The sequence below is a fragment of the Oryctolagus cuniculus genome, chromosome 6 (genome assembly GCF_964237555.1).
Source record: "Oryctolagus cuniculus chromosome 6, mOryCun1.1, whole genome shotgun sequence".
NCBI lineage: Eukaryota > Metazoa > Chordata > Mammalia > Lagomorpha > Leporidae > Oryctolagus > Oryctolagus cuniculus.
Window position 1 is genome coordinate 71428733 of NC_091437.1, and position 20374 is coordinate 71449106.

The 20374-nt window shown below is 39.3% G+C and overlaps 1 long non-coding RNA gene across 46 annotated transcripts in view; it reads right to left on the minus strand.

Annotated features, from left to right (window-relative positions):
• The window catches only part of LOC138850245 (uncharacterized), a 514649-nt gene that overhangs the window by 493014 nt on the left and 1261 nt on the right, over positions 1–20374 (minus strand). The window lies entirely within an intron of this gene.

Genomic DNA, 20374 nt, shown 5'->3' on the forward strand with positions numbered 1-20374 from the left:
AATGAAAATACAACATACCAAAATCTAACAGATAGAGTGTTAACAGAAAAATTAGGAGCAGCAAGATGGCGGAATAGGAAGGGAGCACACTGATAGTCCGGGGAGAGACAGTTTAATAAAAGTGGAGATACTACAGGTTCAAGGAAGAGTAGGGAAAGAAACAGCAGAGGAAACTCTTCCAGAACTAGTGATTCACAGTGGACCTGCGTGGAGAGTGTGGGAGCCCACAGTTCGGGACACCAGCAGCAGACTCAACACACCAGTGCTGGAAGGTGAGGTGAGCCGAACCTCAATAGCCCGAGACACCAGCAGGCAAGCGGAAAGAGCAGACTAGAGGGAACGAAGCCTGAAACCCCATGGGGTAAAGTTCACCAGGCTAACTAAAAGAGAGAGAGAAAAAAAAATGACCAATATGGACACAAGTTTCTCTCTCTCTGCTCACCTCTCAAAGGCAAGCAAGACAAAGAGCAGGCGCCATCTTGGACATATGTCATAAGCAGGGTGACCTCAGGTCTGCACCTGCCCTGAGCCTAGCAGAAAAACCTGACTCTGGGGGGAGTGAAATAACAGGAGATCAGGAGATTAGGACCTAGTGAATTTGTGGTGCTACTGAACTGAGACTGTGAAAAAAGAGACAGTGGGGGAGAGAACTCACAGAATTCTCATGGAATTCACGTAAGTACTCTCCAGAGATGCTACAATTTGGTAACCTTGGCAACCCAGTGGGAGACTACAGGAGAATTTGAGCCCACACTGAGGGCAGGACAGATTCCCTGTGTGGTCCTTGGGAAAGAGTTTGCGATCTCTGGCTCCTGTGGGTATATCATTTGCCTGTTAACTACCTCCAATTCCATTCAGCTGTGTGGAATTAATTACCTTTTGAATCAAAAGAAAAAAAAGAAAGAAAGATAGAGATATTTATCACACCTAACCTGGGAGTGTCACCTTTGACACACCCTTAACCCTGAGGAACCAAACAGAGCTCTCAGGACACACCCATCTCAAGCCTCTAAGGCTCCATCAAAAGCAGACAGTCCACTTAATCTAGAGTCATGGTATAACAAGAAAAAATACCACAGTGAAGAAACTAAAGAATATCTCCAATATGCCAAACAACAAACACAAAAACTGAGGTAACAAGAACAAGGAAGACACTATGACGCCCCCAAATGAAAAAGAAACCCCAATTCAAGATTATGAAGATGATGAGATAAAAGAAATGCAAGAAGCAGATCACAAAAAATTGATAAGAACATTCAGAAGTTCTCAAAAACAAATTCTTGAACTACAGAAATCCTTAATGGACAAGATAGAAAATCTTTCTCGCAAAAATGAAATATTAAGGAGAATCAAAATGAAATGAAACAACTAGTAGAACAGGAAACTGTGAGAGTGATGAGAAATAATAATGAAATGAAGAATTCAATAGATCAAATGACAAACACATTAGAGAGCCTTAAAAACAGAGTCAGTGAAGCAGAAGAGAGAATATCGGACAGAGAACAGGAAAGTACACAGTCAAACCAAAGAAAAGAAGAGGAAATTAGAAATCTAAAAAATATTGTGGGGAATCTACAGGATACTATTAAAAAAAAAAAAAAAAACATTCGGGTCCTAGGAGTTCCTGAAGGCACGGAGAGAGAGACAGGATTAGAAGGCCTTTTAGTGAGATACTAGCAGAGAACTTCCTGGGTTTGGAGAAGGACAGAGACATCCTAGTACAGGAAGTTCATAGAACCCCTAGTAAACATGACCAAAAGAGATACTCACCACGACAGGTTATAATCAAACTCACCACAGTGAAACATAAAGGAAAGATCCTAAAATGTGCAAGAGAGAAACGTCAGATTACTCTCAGAGGATCTCCAATTAGACTCACAGCAGACTTCTCATCAGAAACCCTACAAGCTAGAAGGGAATGGCGAGACATAGCCCAGGTACTAAGAGAGAAAAACTGCCAGACCTGAATATTATATCCTGCAAAGCTCTCATTTGTGAGTTAAGGTGAAATAAAGACCTTTCATAGCAAACAGAAATTGAAAGACTTTGTGGCCACTCGTCCAGCCCTGCAAAAGATGCTTAAAGATGTGTTGCACACAGAAACACAGAAACACAATCATCAATATGAAAGACGGTAAAGGAAGGAAACCTCACAGCAAAATATCACAGGGAATTCAAAGCATATATTCGAAAATATCTTTGGCAAATGGCAGGGCAAAGTTACCACTTATCCATAGTCACATTGAACATTAATGGCGTCAACTCTCCAGTTAAAAGACACTGATTGGCTGATTGGGTTAAGAAACAAAACCCATCTATTTCCTGCCTACAAGAAACACATCTTTCCAACAAAGATGCATACAGACTGAAAGTGAAAGGCTGGAAAAAGATCACCATGCCAACAGAAATGAAAAAAGAGCGGGCGTAGCCATCTTAATATCAGACAACATAAACTTTAACACAAAAACTGTTAAGAGAGACAAAGAGGGACACTATATAATGATAAAGGGATCAATTCAACAGGAAGATATAATGATTATCAATGTATATGCACCTAATTACAGGGCACTGGTTTATTGAAAAGGTATGTTAAGAGACTTAAAGGGAGACTTAGACCCCAATACAATAGTACTGGGGGACTTCAATACTCCACTCTCAGAAATAGACAGATCATCTGGACAGAAGATCAACAAGGAGACAGTAGATTTAAACGACACTATAGCCCAATTGGATCTAACAGATACCTACAGAACGTTTCATCCTACACATAAAGCATTTACATTCTTCTCAGCAGTACATGGAACCTTCTCTAGGATAGACCACGTACTAGGCCATAAAGCAAGTCTCAGCAAATTCAAAAGAATTAGAATCATACCATGCAGCTTCTCAGACCATAAAGGAATGAAGTTGGAAATTAGCAACTCAGGAATCCCTAGAGCATATGCAAACACATGGAGACTGAACAACATGCTCCTGAATGAACAATGGGTCATAGAAGAAATTAAACAAGAAATCAAAAATTTTCTGGAAGTAAATGAGGATAACAGCACAACATACCAAAACTTATGGGACACAGCAAAAGCAGCGTTAAGAGCAACATTTATATCAATAGGTGCCTACATCAAGAAATTGGAAAGGAACCAAATAGATGAGCTTTCAATTCATCTCAAGGATCTAGAAATACTGCAGCAAACTAGACCCATATCTAGTAGGAAAAGAGAAATAATTAAAATCAGAGAAGAAATCAACAGGGTTGAATCCAACAAAAATTACAAAAAATCACCCAAAGGATCAGCTGGTTTTTTGAAAAAATAAACAAAATTGACACCCCATTGGCCCAACTGACTAAAAAAGAAAGACCCAAATCAATAAAATCAGAGATGAAAAAGGAAACATAACAACAGACACCACAGAAATAAAAAGAATCATCAGAAATTACTACAAGGACATGTATGCCAGCAAACAGGGAAACCTATCAGAAATGGATAGATTCCTGGACACATGCAACCTACCTAAATTGAACCAGGAAGACATAGAAAACCTAAACAAACCCATAACTGAGACAGAAATTGAAACAGTAATAAAGGCCCTCCCAACAACGAAAAGCCCAGGACCAGATGGATTCTCTGCTGAATTCTACCAGACATTTAAAGAAGAACTAACTCCAATTCTTCTCAAACTATTCAGAACAATCGAAGAAGAGGGAATCCTCCCAAATTCTTTTTATGAAACCAGCATCACCTTAATTCCTAAGCTGGAAAAAGATGCAGCAATGAAAGAGAATTACAGAACAATATCCCTGATGAATATAGTTGCAAAAATGATCAATAAAATTCTGCACAATAGAATGCAACAACACATCAGAAAGATCAACCACCTACACCAAGTGGGATTTATCCCTGGGATGCAGGGATGGTTTAATGTGCGCAAAACAATCAACGTAATATACCACTTCGCCAGACTGCAGAAGAAAAACCATATTATTATCTCAATAGATGCAGAGAAAACATTTGAGAAAATACAACACCCTTTCATGATGAAAACTCTAAGAAAACTGGGTATGGAAGGAACATTCCTCAATATAATCAAAGCAATTTATGAACAGCCCACAGCCAACATCCTATTGAATGGGGAAAAGTTGGAAGCATTTCCACTGAGATCTGGTACCAGACAGGGATGCCCACTCTCACCACTGCTATTCAATATAGTTCTGGAAGTTTTAGCTAGAGCTATTAGGCAAGAAAAAGAAATGAAAGGGATACAAATTGGGAAGGAAGAACTCAAACAATCCCTCTTTGCAGATGATATGATTCTTAGAGGACCCAAAGAACTCTGCTAAGAGACCATTGGAACTCATAGAGGAGTTTGGTAAAGTGGCAGGATATAAAATCAGTGCACAAAAATCAACAGCCTTTGTATACACAAGCAATGCCACGGCTGAGATAGAACTTCTAAGATCAATCCCATTCACAATACCTACACAAACAATCAAATACCTTGGAATAAACTTAACCAAGGACGTTAAAGATCTCTACGATGAAATTTACAAAACCTTAAAGAAAGAAATAGAAGAAGATACCAGAAAATGGAAAAATCTCCATGTTCATGGATTAGAAGAATCAATATCATCAAAATGTCCATTCTCCCAAAAGCAATTAACAGATTCAATGCAATAACAAACAAAATACCAAAGACATTCTTCTCAGATCTGGAAAAAATGATGCTGAAATTCATATGGAGACACAGGAGACCTCGAATAGCTAAAGCAATCTTGTACAACAAAAACAAAGCGGGAAGCATCACAATACCAGATTTCAGGACATACTACAGGGCAGTTGTTATCAAAACAGCATGGTACTGGTACAGGAACAGATGGATAGACCAATGGAACAGAATAGAAACACCAGAAATCAATCCAAACATCTACAGTCAACTCATATTTAATCAAGGATCCAAAACCAATCCCTGGAGTAAGGACAGTCTATACAGTAAATGGTGCTGGGAAAATTGGATTTCCACGTACAGAATCATGAAGCAAGACCCCTACCTTACACCTTACACAAAAATTCATTCAACATGGATTAAAGACTTAAATCTTCGACCCGACGCCATCAAATTACTAGAGAGCATTGGAAAAACCCTGCAAGATATAGGTACAGGCAGACTTCTTGGAAAAGACCCCAGAAGCACAGGCAGTCAAAGCCAAAATTAACATTTGGGATTGCATCAAATTGAGAAGTTTCTGTACTTCAAAAGAAACAGTCAGGAAAGCGAAGAGGCAACCAACAGAATGGGAAAAATATTTGCAAACTATGCAACAGATAAAGGGTTAATAACCAGAATCTACAAAGAGATCAAGAAACTCCACAACATCAAAACAAACAACCCACTTAAGAGGTGGGCCAAGGACCTCAAGAGACATTTTTCAAAAGAGGAAATCCAAATGGCTAACAGACACATGAACAAATGTTCAAGATCACTAGCAATCAGGGAAATGCAAATCAAAACCACAATGAGGTTTCACCTCACCCCAGTTAGAATGGCTCACATTCAGAAATCTACCAACAATAGATGCTGGCGAGGATGTGGGGAAAAAGGGAAACTAACTCACTGTTGGTGGGAATGCAAACTGGTTAAGCCACTATGGAAGTCAGTCTGGAGATTCCTCAGAAACCTGAAGATAACCCTACCATACAACCCAGCCATCCCACTCCTTGGAATTTACCCAGAGGAAATTAAATTGGCAAACAAAAAAGCTGTCTGCACCTTAATGTTTATTGCATCTCAATCACAATAGCTAAGACCTGGAACCAACCCAAATGCCCATCAACAGTAGACTGGATAAAGAAATTATGGGACATGTACTCTATAAAAAAAAGAGTATAAGTTACTAAAATAGAAAGAAGTGGAAAAATTACTACTAAACTCGAAACCGGTGCTGTGGCATAATGGGTTAACGCCCTTGCCTGAAGCACCAGCATCCCATGTGGGCACCAATTGGAGACCCAGGTGCTCCACTTCCGATCCAGCTCTCGCTATGGCCTGGGAAAGCAGTAAAAAATGGCTCAAGTCTTTGGGCCTCTTTACCTGTGTGGGAGACCCAGAGGAAGCTCCTGGCTCCTGGCTTCAGATCTGGGCAGCTCCAGCCATTGTAGCCATCTGGGGAGTGAACCAGCATTATGGAAGATCTCTCTGTCTCTCTCTCTCTCTCTCTCTCTCTGTCTCTCCCTCTCTCTCTACCTCTCCTCTTTCTGTGTAACTCTTACTTTCAAATAAATAAATAAATCTTTAAAAAAGAGAAAAAATACCACCAAACTTAAGAGAACACCAATAGGGGAGACTTGGGACGCTCAGGGCTCCGAGTCCACACATCGGCGCTGGAAGGGGAGGTGAGCTCAATAACCCGAGACATTGGTGGGGAAACGGGGGTCAGAATCTAGAGGGGGACCAGAAAGTGCAGCAAACTCACTACCGGAAAGAAGGAAAAAAAAAGCTTCGGGGTTTCTCTTCCCCCTAACCTTGCAAAGGTTACAAGGCTGTGAGGCTAGAAGAATTCCCAAGAGACAAAGAGCAGGCCTGCTCTCTGGATTTACATATCAATGGGGGAGAGCTAAGGAACTGAGTCACTACAATTCAGTAGCCTAGGCAACCCAGTGGGAGTCCAGAGGAGCCAAAGACTGGAAGCTAAATACCATCAATTCTGCACAGCCGTGCCCTGCGGTGTTACTTACCCCCTGAATAAATAAAATAAATAAATAAATAAATAAAAAGAGAGAGATTTACCACGCATAACCTGAGGGTGTCACCTTTGCACACCCTTAACCTGGAAGAACCAGGCAGAGCTCTCAGGCCGCACCCATCTCAAGCCTCCAAGGCTCCTCCAACAGCAGGCAGTCCACTTAACACAGACACAGTATAAAAAAAAAAGAAAAAAAGAAAAAAAAAACGCACAGTGACGCAAGAAGAATTAACTATGCCGAGTAACAAACACAGAAATAGAGGGAGCAAGATCAACGATGACACTATGATGCCTCCAAATAAGCAAAACACCCCAAGCCAAGAGTATGAAGATGATGAGATAGAAGAAATGCAAGATACGGATTTCAAAAAATTTATGATAAGAACATTTAGAAGTTTTCAAAAGCAAATTCTTGAACTACAGAAATCCTTAATGGACAAGATTGAAAATCTCTCTCGTGAAAACGAAATTTTAAGGAAGAGTCAAAATGAAACTCAGAAACTAGTAGAACAGGAAAGTGTTATAGTGAAGAGAAATCAAAATGAAATGAAGAGCTCAATAGATCAAATGACAAACACATTAGAAAGCCTTAAAAACAGAATGGGTGAAGCAGAAGAGAGAATATCGGACTTAGAAGATAGAGCACAGGAAAACATACAGTCAAACCAAAGAAAAGAAGAGGAAATTAGAAACCTAAAAAATATTGTTGGGAATCTACAGGATACTATTAAAAAAACCAACATTCGAGTTCTAGGAGTTCCTGAAGGCATGGAGAGAGAGAAAGGATTGGAAGGCCTTTTTAGTGAGATACTAGCAGAGAACTTTCCAGGTTTGGAGAAGGACAGAGATATCCTAGTACAGGAAGCTCATAGAACCCCCAGTAAACATGACCAAAAGAGATACTCACCACGACACGTGGTAATTAAACTTACCACAGTGAAACATAAAGAAAAGATCCTAAAATGTGCAAGAGAGAAACGTCAGATTACTCTCAGAGGATCTCCAATCAGACTCACAGCTGACTTCTCATCAGAAACCCTACAAGCTAGGAGGGAATGGCGAGACATAGCACAGGTGCTAAGAGAGAAAAATTGCCAGCCCAGAATATTATATCCTGCCAAGCTCTCATTTGTGAATGAAGGTGAAATAAAGACCTTTCATAGCAAACAGAAATTGAAAGACTTTGTGGCCACTCGTCCGGCCCTGCAAAAGATACTTAAAGATGTGCTACACTCAGAAACACAGAAACACGGCCATCAATATGAAAGAAGGGAAAGGAAGAACACCTACCAGTAAAAGAGCATGGGAAGCTCAAAGCATATACTAGAAAATATTTCCGGGAAAATGGCAGGGCAAAGTCACTATGTATCAATAGTCACATTGAACATTAATGGTCTGAATTCTTCAGTTAAAAGACACCGTTTAGCTGACTGGCTCACAGAACACAACCCAACTATTTGTTGCCTACAAGAAACACATCTCTCTAACAAAGAGGCATGCAGACTGAAAGTGAAAGGTTGGAAAAAGATATTCCATGCCAACAGAAACCAAAAAAAAGCAGGTGTAGCCATATTAATATCAGACAAAATAAACTTTAATACAAAAACTGTTAAGAGAGACAAAGAGGGACACTATATAATGATTAAGGGTTCAATTCAACAGGAAGATGTAACTATTATAAATGTATATGCACCTAATTACAGGGCACCGGTCTATTTAAAAGATATGTTAAGGGACTTAAAGGGAGATTTCGATTCCAATACAATAGTACTGGGGGACTTCAATACTCCACTCTCAGAAATAGACAGATCATCCGGACAGAAGATCAACAAGGAAACAGCAGATTTAATTGACACTATTGCCCAAATGGATCTAACAGATATCTACAGAACTTTCAACCCCACATCTACAGACTTCACATTCTTCTCAGCAGCGCATGGAACCTTCTCTAGGATTGACCACATACTAGGCCATAAAGCAAGTCTCAGCAAATTTAAAAGAATTAGAATCATACCATGCAGCTTCTCAGACCACAGCGGGATGAAGTTGGAAATTAGCAACTCAGGAAACCCCAGAAAGTATGCAAACACATGGAGACTGAACAACATGCTCCTGAATGAACACTGGGTCATTCAAGAAATCAAAAGAGAAATCAAAAACTTTCTGGAAGTAAATGAAGACAACAACACAACATATCAAAACTTATGGGATTCAGCAAAAGCAGTATTGAGAGGCAAATTTATAGCAATAGGTGCCTATACCAAGAAATTGGAAAGGTACCAAATAAATGAGCTTTCAGCGCACCTCAAGGACCTAGAAAAACTGCAGCAAACCAAACCCAAATCTAGTAGGAGAAGAGAAATAATTAAAACCAGAGAAGAAATTAACAGGATTGAATCAAGAAAAACATTACAAAAAATCAGCCAAGCGAGAAGCTGGTTTTTTGAAAAAATAAACAAAATTGACACCCCATTGGCCCAACTAACTAAAAAAAGAAGAGAAAAGACCCAAATCAATAAAATCAGAGATGAAAAAGGAAACATAACAACAGACACCACAGAAATAAAAAGAATCATCAGAAATTACTACAAGGACCTGTATGCCAGCAAACAGGAAAACCTATCAGAAATGGATAGATTCCTGGACACTTGCAATCTACCAAAATTGAACCATGAAGACATCGAAAACCTAAATAGACCCATAACTGAAACAGAAATTGAAACAGTAATAAAGGCCCTCCCAACAAAGAAAAGCCCAGGACCAGATGGATTCACTGCTGAATTCTACCAGACATTTAAAGAAGAACTAATCCCATTTCTTCTCAAACTATTCAGAACAATCGAAAAAGAGGGAATCCTCCCAAATTCTTTCTATGAAGCCAGCATCACCTTAATCCCTAAGCCAGAGAAAGATGCAGCACTGAAAGAAAATTACAGACCAATATCCCTGATGAACATAGACGCAAAAATCCTCAATAAAATTCTGGCCAATAGAATACAACAACACATCAGGAAAATCATCCACCCAGACCAAGTGGGATTCATCCCTGGTATGCAGGGATGGTTCAACATACGCAAATCAATCAATGTGATTCACCACATTAACAGACTGCAGAAGAAAAACCATATGATTATCTCAATTGATGCAGAGAAAGCATTTGATAAAATTCAACACCCTTTCATGATGAAAACTCTAAGCAAATTGGGTATAGAAGGAACATTCCTCAATATAATCAAAGAAATTTATAAAAAACCCACAGCCAGCATCCTATTGAATGGGGAAAAGTTGGAAGCATTTAAACTGAGATCTGGCACCAGGCAGGGATGCCCACTCTCACCACTGCTATTTAACATAGTTCTGGAAGTTTTAGCCAGAGCCATCAGACAAGAAAAAGAAATCAAAGGAATACAAATCAAGAAGGAAGAAGTCAAACTATCCCTCTTTGCAGATGATATGATTCTGTACTTAGAGGATCCAAAGAACTCTACTAAGAGACTATTGGAACTCATAGAGGAGTTTGGCAAAGTGGCAGGATATAAAATCAATGCACAAAAATCAACAGCCTTTGTATACACAAGCAATGCCATGACTGAGAAAGAGCTGCTAAGATCAATCCCATTCACAATAGCTACAAAAACAATCAGATACCTTGGAATAAACTTAACCGAGGACGTTAAAGATCTCTACGATGAAAACTACAAAACCTTAAAGAAAGAAATAGAAGAGGATACCAAAAAATGGAAAAATCTTCCATGCTCATGGATTGGAAGAATCAACATCATCAAAATGTCCATTCTCCCAAAAGCAATTTATAGATTCAATGCAATCCCAATCAGGATACCAAAGACATTCTTCGCAGATCTAGAAAAAATGATGCTGAAATTCATATGGAGGCACAAGAGACCTCAAATAGCTAAAGCAATCTTGTACAACAAAAACAAAGCCGGAGGCATCACAATACCAGACTTCAGGACATACTACAGGGCAGTTGTAATCAAAACAGCATGGTACTGGTACAGAAACAGATGGATAGACCAATGGAACAGAATTGAAACACCAGAAATCAACCCAAACATCTACAGCCAACTTATATTTGATCAAGGATCTAAAACTAATTCCTGGAGCAAGGACAGTCTATTCAATAAATGGTGCTGGGAAAACTGGATTTCCACGTGCAGAAGCATGAAGCAAGACCCCTACCTTACACCTTACACAAAAATCCACTCAACGTGGATTAAAGACCTAAATCTACGTCCTGACACCATTAAGTTATTAGAGAACATTGGAGAAACCCTTCAAGATATTGGCACAGGCAAAGAATTTCTGGAAAAGACCCGGGAGGCACAGACAGTCAAAGCCAAAATCAACTATTGGGATTGCATCAAATTGAGAAGTTTCTGTACTGCAAAAGAAACAGTCAGGAGAGTGAAGAGACAACCGACAGAATGGGAAAAAATATTTGCAAACTATGCAACAGATAAAGGGTTAATAACCAGAATCTACAAAGAGATCAAGAAACTCCACAAAAACAAAACCAACAACCCACTTAAGAGATGGGCCAAGGACCTCAATAGACATTTTTCAAAAGAGGAAATCCAAATGGCCAACAGGCACATGAAAAAATGTTCAAGGTCACTAGCAATCAGGGAAATGCAAATCAAAACCACAATGAGGTTTCACCTCACCCCGGTTAGAATGGCTCACATACAGAAATCTACCAACAACAGATGCTGGCGAGGATGTGGGGAAAAAGGGACACTAACCCACTGTTGGTGGGAATGCAAACTGGTCAAGCCACTATGGAAATCAGTCTGGAGATTCCTCAGAAACCTGAATATAACCCTACCGTTCGACCCAGCCATCCCACTCCTTGGAATTTACCCAAAGGAGTTTAAATTGATAAACAAAAAAGCGGTCTGCACCCTAATGTTTATTGCAGCACAATTCACAATAGCCAAGACCTGGAACCAACCTAAATGCCCATCAACGGTAGACTGGATAAAGAAATTATGGGATATGTATTCTTTAGAGTACTATACCGCAGTAAGAAACAACGAAATCCAGTCATTTGCAACAAAATGGAGGAATCTGGAACACATCATGCTGAGTGAAGTAAGCCAGTCCCAAAGGGACAAATACCATATGTTCTCCCTGATCGGTGACAACTGACTGAACACCAAAAAGGAAACCTCCTGAAGTGAAATGGACACTATGAGAAATGGTGACTTGATCAGCATAGCCCTGACTGCTAATGGACAACTTAATACATTATCCCTCATAGTATTTTTTTTTGTCTGTTCTACTTAATATGACTGGTTTAATTCTGTAATTATCACACAGTTATTCTTAAGTGTTGAAAATTAACTGAAATGTGATCCCTGTTAAACATAAGAGTGGGAATAAGAGAGGGAAGAGATGTATAATTTGGGGCATGCTCGGGCTGACTTGCCCCAATTGGTAGAGTTGGAAACATACCAGGGGATTCCAATTCAATCCCATCAAGGTGGCATGTGCCAATGCCATCTCACTACTCCAAGTGATCAATTTCAGTTCACAATTGATCATAATGAAAGGACTAAGAGTCAAAGGGAGCACATAAACAAGTCTAGTATCTGCTAACACCAACCGATAGAATAAATAAAGGGGAGAGTGATCCAACATGGGAAGTGAGATACTCAGCAGACTCATAGAATGGCGGATGTCCTAAATAGCACTCTGGCCTCAGAATCAGCCCTAAAGGCATTCGGATCTGGCTGAAAAGCCCATGAGAGTATTTCAGGCATGGAAAGCCAAGACACTCTGGCAAAAAGATCTCTGTGAGTGAGATCCCAGTGGAAAGAACAGGTCTTCAAAGAGGGAGGTGCCTTTCTCTGAAGGGAGGAGAGAACCTCCACTTTGACTATGACCGTGTCTAAACATGATAAGAGTCGGAGAACTCAAGGGGCTTCCATAGCCTTGGAAACTCATAACTGGTGCATAGGGAGATTACTGATGCCATAAACAGGAGTGTCAATTTGTAAAGTCAACAACAGGAGTCACTGTGCACTTACTCCTCATGTAGGATCTCTGTCCTTAACGTGCTGTACACTGAGGCTTAATGCTATAACGAGTACTCAAACAGTATATTTCACTTTGTGTTTCTATGGGGGTGCAAACGACTGAAATCTTTACTTAATGTATACTAAACTGATCTTCTGTAAAAAAAAAAAAAAAAAAGAAAGAAAGAAATTATCAATTCCCAACTTGACTCTCACTGGGATTAAACATGACAATAGGTCTGATCTGATTTCATCATCATTTAAAAAAAATCATCTATTATTTTTCACTTTATGTTTCTGTGTGGGAGCAAACTGTTGAAATACTTACTTAAGGTATACTAAGCTGATCTTCTGTATATTAAGATAATCGAAAATGAATCTTGATGTGAATGGAAGGGGAGAGGGAGTGGGAAAGGGGAGGGTTGTGGGTGGGAGGGACGGTATGGGGGGGAAGCCATTGTAACACATGAGTCGTACTTTGGAAATTTATATTCATTAAATAAAAGATAAAAAAAAAAAGAGAACACCAATAATTAAACAACAAAAATAAGGGAACTTAGATAAAACAAACTCCTGAAACACGGAAATCACCAGAACTGACTCAAGAAGAATTTTAAAAATCTGGACACATCAACCAGTAAAGTGACTGAATCAATAACTGAAACCTCCCAACAAAGAAAAGTGCAGGACTAAATGAATTCAGTAATTAATTTCATCAAACATTGAACGAATGAACACCAATCACTCTCAGACTCCTCTAAAAATACAAGAGAGTAACACAACTAACTCTTCTGAGGTCAGCATACCCAGATACTAAGCTACCTAAACATATCCCAAGAAAGTTATAAACTAATATCCTTTATTAAAATAGTAAAAATCCTCACCAAAACACTAAGGAACTGAATCTAGCACAAGATTACAAGGATTATAAATCACCACTAAGTGGGATCCATACTAGGCATGCGTTAAAGGGTGCAATTCCTCAAAATCAATGACTGTAATACACCACATTTATTGAAAATAAGAAAACAAACAGGTAATCTATTGATGCAGAAAATGTTTTTAAATTTCCAATATGTTTTCATGATAAAAAAATTTAACAACTAAATACAAGGCAATTTCTTTACGTAACACATTGCTTTTCTGAAAGGGATTCCCTTAAGATCAGGAACAAGACAAGGATAACCACTTTGGCCACTTCAGTTAAACACTGCACTGGAAGTTCTAGGCAACTAGGCAAGAAAAAAGAAATAAAGGCATCCAAATTTGAAAGGAAGAAGCAAAATGATCTATATTTACAGATGACATGATCTTATATATAGAATGAAAATAAACCCACACAACACTACTAGAGCTAACACATTAAGAAAAGTTGCAGGATAAAAGAGAAATACAGAAAAATGAGCTGTATTTCTATACATCAGCAATAAACATTCCAACAAGCAAATTTTTGAAAGAAAATCCTCTTATTGTAGCACCAAAAATATAATATACATAAGAATAAATGTATCCAAGTAGCTACAAGATTTCTACATGGAATACCATAAAACACTGTTGACAGGAATTTTTAAAAATGGAAGAATAGCTTGTGTTAACAGATGAGAAGACTCCATATTATTAAGGTGGCAATAATACACAAAGCCCTCTATGGACTCAGTGTAATGCCTAACAAAATCTCAACAACTACTTGTGCACAAATGTAAAATATTATCCTAAAATTCATAAATTGAAAGAGTCTTGAATGCTGAAATCAATCTTGAAAAGTAAAGACAAAGCTGGAGAACTCACATTCCAGTTTGAAAATTTACTGTAAAGCTGACTATGAAATAATCAAAGCAATATAGTACTGGTATAACAAAAGACCTATTCATTGAAATAGAATTCACAGTCCAGAGTTAAATCCAGATATCTATGGCCTACTCTTTGGTGCAAAGCATGCTATGACTATTCACTATCAGAGTCTCTACACCAAATGGTGCTGGACCAACCGGAATCACATACAAAAGAATATACAACAAAGAGATTAAAAACTTCCACAAAGAAAAGCTGTAGCTCAGATGTCTCCAATGGTGATTATAATAAACATTTTAAAAAGCACTAATGGAGTGAATGTTGTGGCATAGCGGGTTCAGCCTCGGCTTAGGACAACCACATCCCATATGGGAATGCCAGTCTAAGTCTCAGCTCCTCTACTTCTAATCAAATATCCTGCTAATGCATCCAGGGAAGAAGCAGATGATGACTCAAGTCTTACGTCCCTGCTACTCACTTAGGAGATCCAGATAGTTCTTGGCTCCTAGCTTCTATCTGGACCAGCACTGGCTGTTGAGAGGATTGGGGAAATAGAACAGTAAATGGAAGAGAGCTCTCTCTCTCTCTCAACCTCTCAGCTAAATGAAAATTATTGTAAGAAAACATAGGTAGAAGTTTTTTTGACACTGGTTTAGGCAATGATTCCTTGGATATGACACCAAAACAAATACAACAAAAGAAAAACTAAACTGACCTTCATCAAAATTTTTAACAACTTTTGTGCTTTAAATGATACTATCAAGAAAATAGTATGACAACTCAAAAAATTGGACAAAATATTTGCAAATCATGTATCTGATGGGAAAACTGTAAACAGACCTTACAGGAACTCTTACAATTCAATAAAAAGATTTTATAAACTAGCAAGAAGTGTAAGGAATACATACAACTCAATAATAAAAAGACATAACTAAAACAGGTGATAAATTGAACAGACATTTCTTCAAGAAGGAACACAAAGGGCCAAAAGGCACAGGAAAAGATACTCAACCCTATGAGTCATTAGAGAACAACAAATAAAAACTACAGTGACAATAAAAGTTAACATTCATTAAGAAGGCTAAACTCAAAACACAGACAATAATGCATTTAAGCAAGGATATAGAGACATTAAATCCTCATTTCTCATGGATGAGACTATGAAATGGTAAAACTACTTCCACAAAATTGTTTAAAATACTCATTTATTTATTTGTAAGTCACAGTTACACAGAGAGAGGAGAGGCAGAGAGGGAGAGGGAGGGAGGGAGGGAGGAGGAGGGAGAGAGGGAGAGAGAGAGAAAGAAAGAGATTGGTCTTCCATCTGCTGGTTCACTCCCCAGTTGGCTGCAATGGCCAGAGCTGCACCAATCTAAAGTCAGGAGCCAGGAACTTCTTGGGTCTCCCATGTGGGTGCAGGGGCCCAAGGACTTGGGCCATCTTCCACTGCTTTCCCAGGCCATAGCAGAGAGCTGGATCAGAAGTGGAGCAGCCGGGTCTCAAACCAGCACCCATATGGGATGCTGGCGCTTCAGGCTTTGGCGTTAAACTGCTACGCCACAGCACCAGCCCCTTCCTCAAAATTTTTAGCCAGTTATTATATAATGTAGTAATTCCATGTCTAGAGAAAGAAAAAAATTAGATCTACTCAAAAATGTATATACAAATACTAAAATAGCATGATTGCTAACAGCCTTAAAGTGGAAATTATCCAAATGTCTACTAACTGATACATACAGTTTTAAAATGTGGTATATCCATAGAATGGAAAATTATTCAGCCATAAAGAATGAAGCATGAAAGGTATTAAATCACAGATACACCTTTAAAATATTACACCAAGAAGTCATTTACAAAAAGACCATATAAATGATTATGTTCATAGGAAATGTCCTTAATAGGCAAATTCATACACATAGAAAGTATTTGAGTTGGAGTTGCCAGGAGATGGGGAAAGAAAGAATGGGGAGTGACATCTAATAGCGAATAGCTAACATTTTCTGAGCTAATGGAAACATTCCATGCCTAGAAACGTTTGCACAATTCTGTAAATATACTAAAAACCACTAGATTGTACACTGTCTGTGAAATGGAATCACAATACCAATGGGACTGTAAAATTTTACAGCCATTCTTGAGAAGTCTGTCAGTTTCTTACCAAATCAAATATATGACCTAGCATGGACACCCTTGGACATTTATCTCAGAGAAATGTAAACTAATGATCACACAAAAACCTTTGTTCAAATGTTCGTAGCACCTGTATTTATAACAGAAATAATCCAGAAACAGCCCAGATGTCCTGCAATAGTAACCTGTTAGGCCAAAATGTGCTATATTCATTCTATAAAAACAATAAACAGCAATGAAAATGAAGAAACTAGCAGTATGCCAAATTTGCTAAATCTCCATGGATTTGTGCTAGGTAGCAAAAAACATCCTAAAAGGTTACATTTTAGATGATTCTTTTAGGTAGCATTTTTGAAATGACAAAATGCTTACAATGATGACTTCAGGGATGAGAGGAGGAAATTACTGGAAGCAAGGGATGTGATTATGAAAGGGATCCTCACATTGATAGAAGTTAAGTACTTTGATTATGGTAGTGGATACACAAGTGCACATTTCATAAATCATGTACAACTGCTGTAGTCCAAATGTTTGCATCTGCCTAAAATCCATATGCTGAACTCCTAACCTCTAGGGTATTAGGAGGTGGGGCCCTTGGTAGGTGATTTACATAGATCAGGATGAGTGAGTGCCCTACTAAAGAGACCCTGCAGAGCTCCTCCACATCTTCCACCATGTCAGGATACAAGGAGAAGACAGCTGTCTATCAGCTAAGAAGGGTCGCTCACCAGGGTCAGAATCTGTCACTGCTTTGATTAGCACTACCCAGCCTCCAGAACTGTGAAAAACAAATTTCTGTGTTTTTTTTTTTTCAGGCAGAGTGGACAGAGAGAGAGAGAAACAGAGAGAAAGGTCTTCCTTTGCCATTGATTCACCCTCCAATGACCGCCGCGGCCGGCGCACCACGCTGATCTGAAGGCAGGAGCCAGGTGCTTCTCCTGGTCTCCCATTGGGTGCAGGGCCCAAGCACTTGGGCCATCCTCCACTGCACTCCCGGGCCATAACAGAGAGCTGGCCTGGAAGAGGGGCAACCGGGACAGAATCCGGCGCCCCAACCAGGACTAGAACCCGGTGTGCTGGCACCGCAAGGCAGAGGATTAGCCTATTGAGCCACGGTGGTGGCCCAAAATTCCTGTTTTTAATGAGCCACTGATAGTTTGTTACAGTAGTCAAATCAGACTATGTCAGAATTACAAACACCTGGGGAAATTTGAGAAAGATAGCTTGTATTTATCAATATGTTATGTTATAGATTTTCAAAGTGTTGCCACTGAAGGAAACTGGATAAAAGAAAGGTGAAATCTTTAAATGAGTATTCAGGATTCTATGTGAGCCTACAATTATATAAAAGATAAGGCAGAGTAGGGCAAGAATTTCTGGTTTTCAGGGGGAACTTTTTCCCCCTGTTTTATCTATCTGTGAGCATATAATTTTTGGATGAGAAAGAAAAACGCATTTCCTTAAATGAGGCACTCTATGTGATGTACTTGGCATACAGAAAGTCATCAACAAGAAAGTGCACTTGGTTTCCCTTCCATTTCAAGTATAAGACAATTCCTGGACCAAGAAGTTAACACTAAGTAGTCTAATTGTGAGTATAGCCACCAATAAATCACACAGTGTAATTGCTTAGGCCTCAAACTTTGGCTATCTGGTACTGCTGCCAGGAGAATCTCCTGCCATCACTTAACAGCCACAAAACTAAATCCTCTTTAAGTTCCTGTTCACAGGCTGACAGAGGCAATTTGAGAGAAATCTAGAGGCAAAGTATGGGAGGATGTTCAGTAACTTTCTTAATACAAATTTCATTATCATGGTATTTTATTAATTCCATTATAGCTAACATTTATCAAGTACTTCCATGCTTAATGTCTCAACCCTTACATTCTTATTTAATTTTCACACCAACTCTTCAAGGCAGGTATCATTCCTATTTTGCAAACTACTATTCAGAAATTATAGAAAGCCAATAATCAGTACGGCAGGATTTTCCCCATGTCTAATTTCAGAAATGAAGATTCCAGGTGATTCTCCATTATCTCACTTAAATAAAACTACCTATAAATAACTATGATGAGCATTTACCACACACATGACCACTGGTGAGCTTGTGGTTGAGCTCTAAGTATCTGGCAATCCACTGGGACATCACCCCACACACTATGTGAGCATCACTAGCTCGTTTGTAACCATGTCTGCTCTGCCATTCTGTACTCCATGGCCAAATACTTAAGGTCTCCATGCACTACAACTGCTACCCTTCGAATAACTAATTACCAGCCCAAGAGCTACTGTAAAGAAAAGGAAGGAGGTGAAAGACAGCACTGCCCTTGATATTTTCTCTTATATATCCTTGGTCACTACAGGTGAACACTAGCTCATTTCTTAGCCCTCTTCACACCAACACACAAACACACACAGGCTCTCACTCACTCTCTCCTTTACTACCTGGGCCTCACAGCTCAAGTTTTCACATTTTCCCTAAGAGACAAAGAACAAACACAGGTAAGTCTGAAATAAAGTACTGCATATTGAAAAAGCACAAGGAATAACAATATGAGAGTGGTGTCTATAACAACATCATCTCTGCAGATGAAATGTCAGCATCGTAGCTGATACCATACATAAATATTCCAAGCATGAAGTACTTAGGGTATGACCTAGGATAACAGAAATAGAAAAGAAATTCCTGGGTCAAAACTTTTATTGTAGCCGGCACCGCGGCTCACTAGGCTAATCCTCTGCCTGCAGCACCAGTACTCCGGGTTCTAGTCCCAATTGGGGCACCGCTTCTGTCACAGTCATTCCTCTTCCAGTCCAGCTCTCTGCTGTGGCGCGGGAAGGCGGTTGAGGATGGTCCAAGTGCTTGGGCCCTGCACTGGCATGGGAGACTAAGAGGAAGCATCTGGCTTCTGGCTTCTGATCAGCACAGCACACCAGCCATGGTGGCCATTTTGGGGGTGAACCAATGGAAGGAAGACCTTTCTCTGTCTCTCTCTCTCACTAACTCTGCCTGTCAAAAAAAAAAAAACTTTCATGGTAGCCAGCTTCCCAAATGTCCCTATTATGCCTACCATGTGTTTTTCATACTCTCTATGGTCACTCCCATGTTGTCCAAGATTGGTCTGTATGATAAAGGGAAAAAAGAGATGGATTGTCACTTCTCAAGTTAGGTTATTAAAGACACCAGGACCTCTGCTTCAGATTGTTCCTGCTCTTGCTCTTGGCAAAACCAGTTACCAGTTGTGAACTGCACTTTGGAAATGGCAACATTTGGTGTGGCAACAGCCACACCAGTGGGCTTAAAAGTGCATCCTCCATGTCCAATGACCTTTTATTTGATGGCAACCTTCCAGGAGGCCTTTTTCTAAACTATGGAGTTGAGCCATCCTCGGGTATCGGACACTCAGAAACTGGATGAGATAATAAACATTTGCTCTGAGTGCTTCAGTTTTTAGGAGGTCCATTACAAAACAATACAACTAGTGAAAAGAAAAACTGAGAGTATTAAAACCTGAAAATGTGAATGTTAAGTCAAAAATACTAAGAATTCTAAGTTGGAGTGGAGGGAGCATTTAGGGTATGGTGGACTCAGGGTGAGAGAATGATTTCATGATACATCGAATTTAACTGAGCTCCAGGGAAAGGTCAAATAAAGCTCTGAAAGGCATTTTTA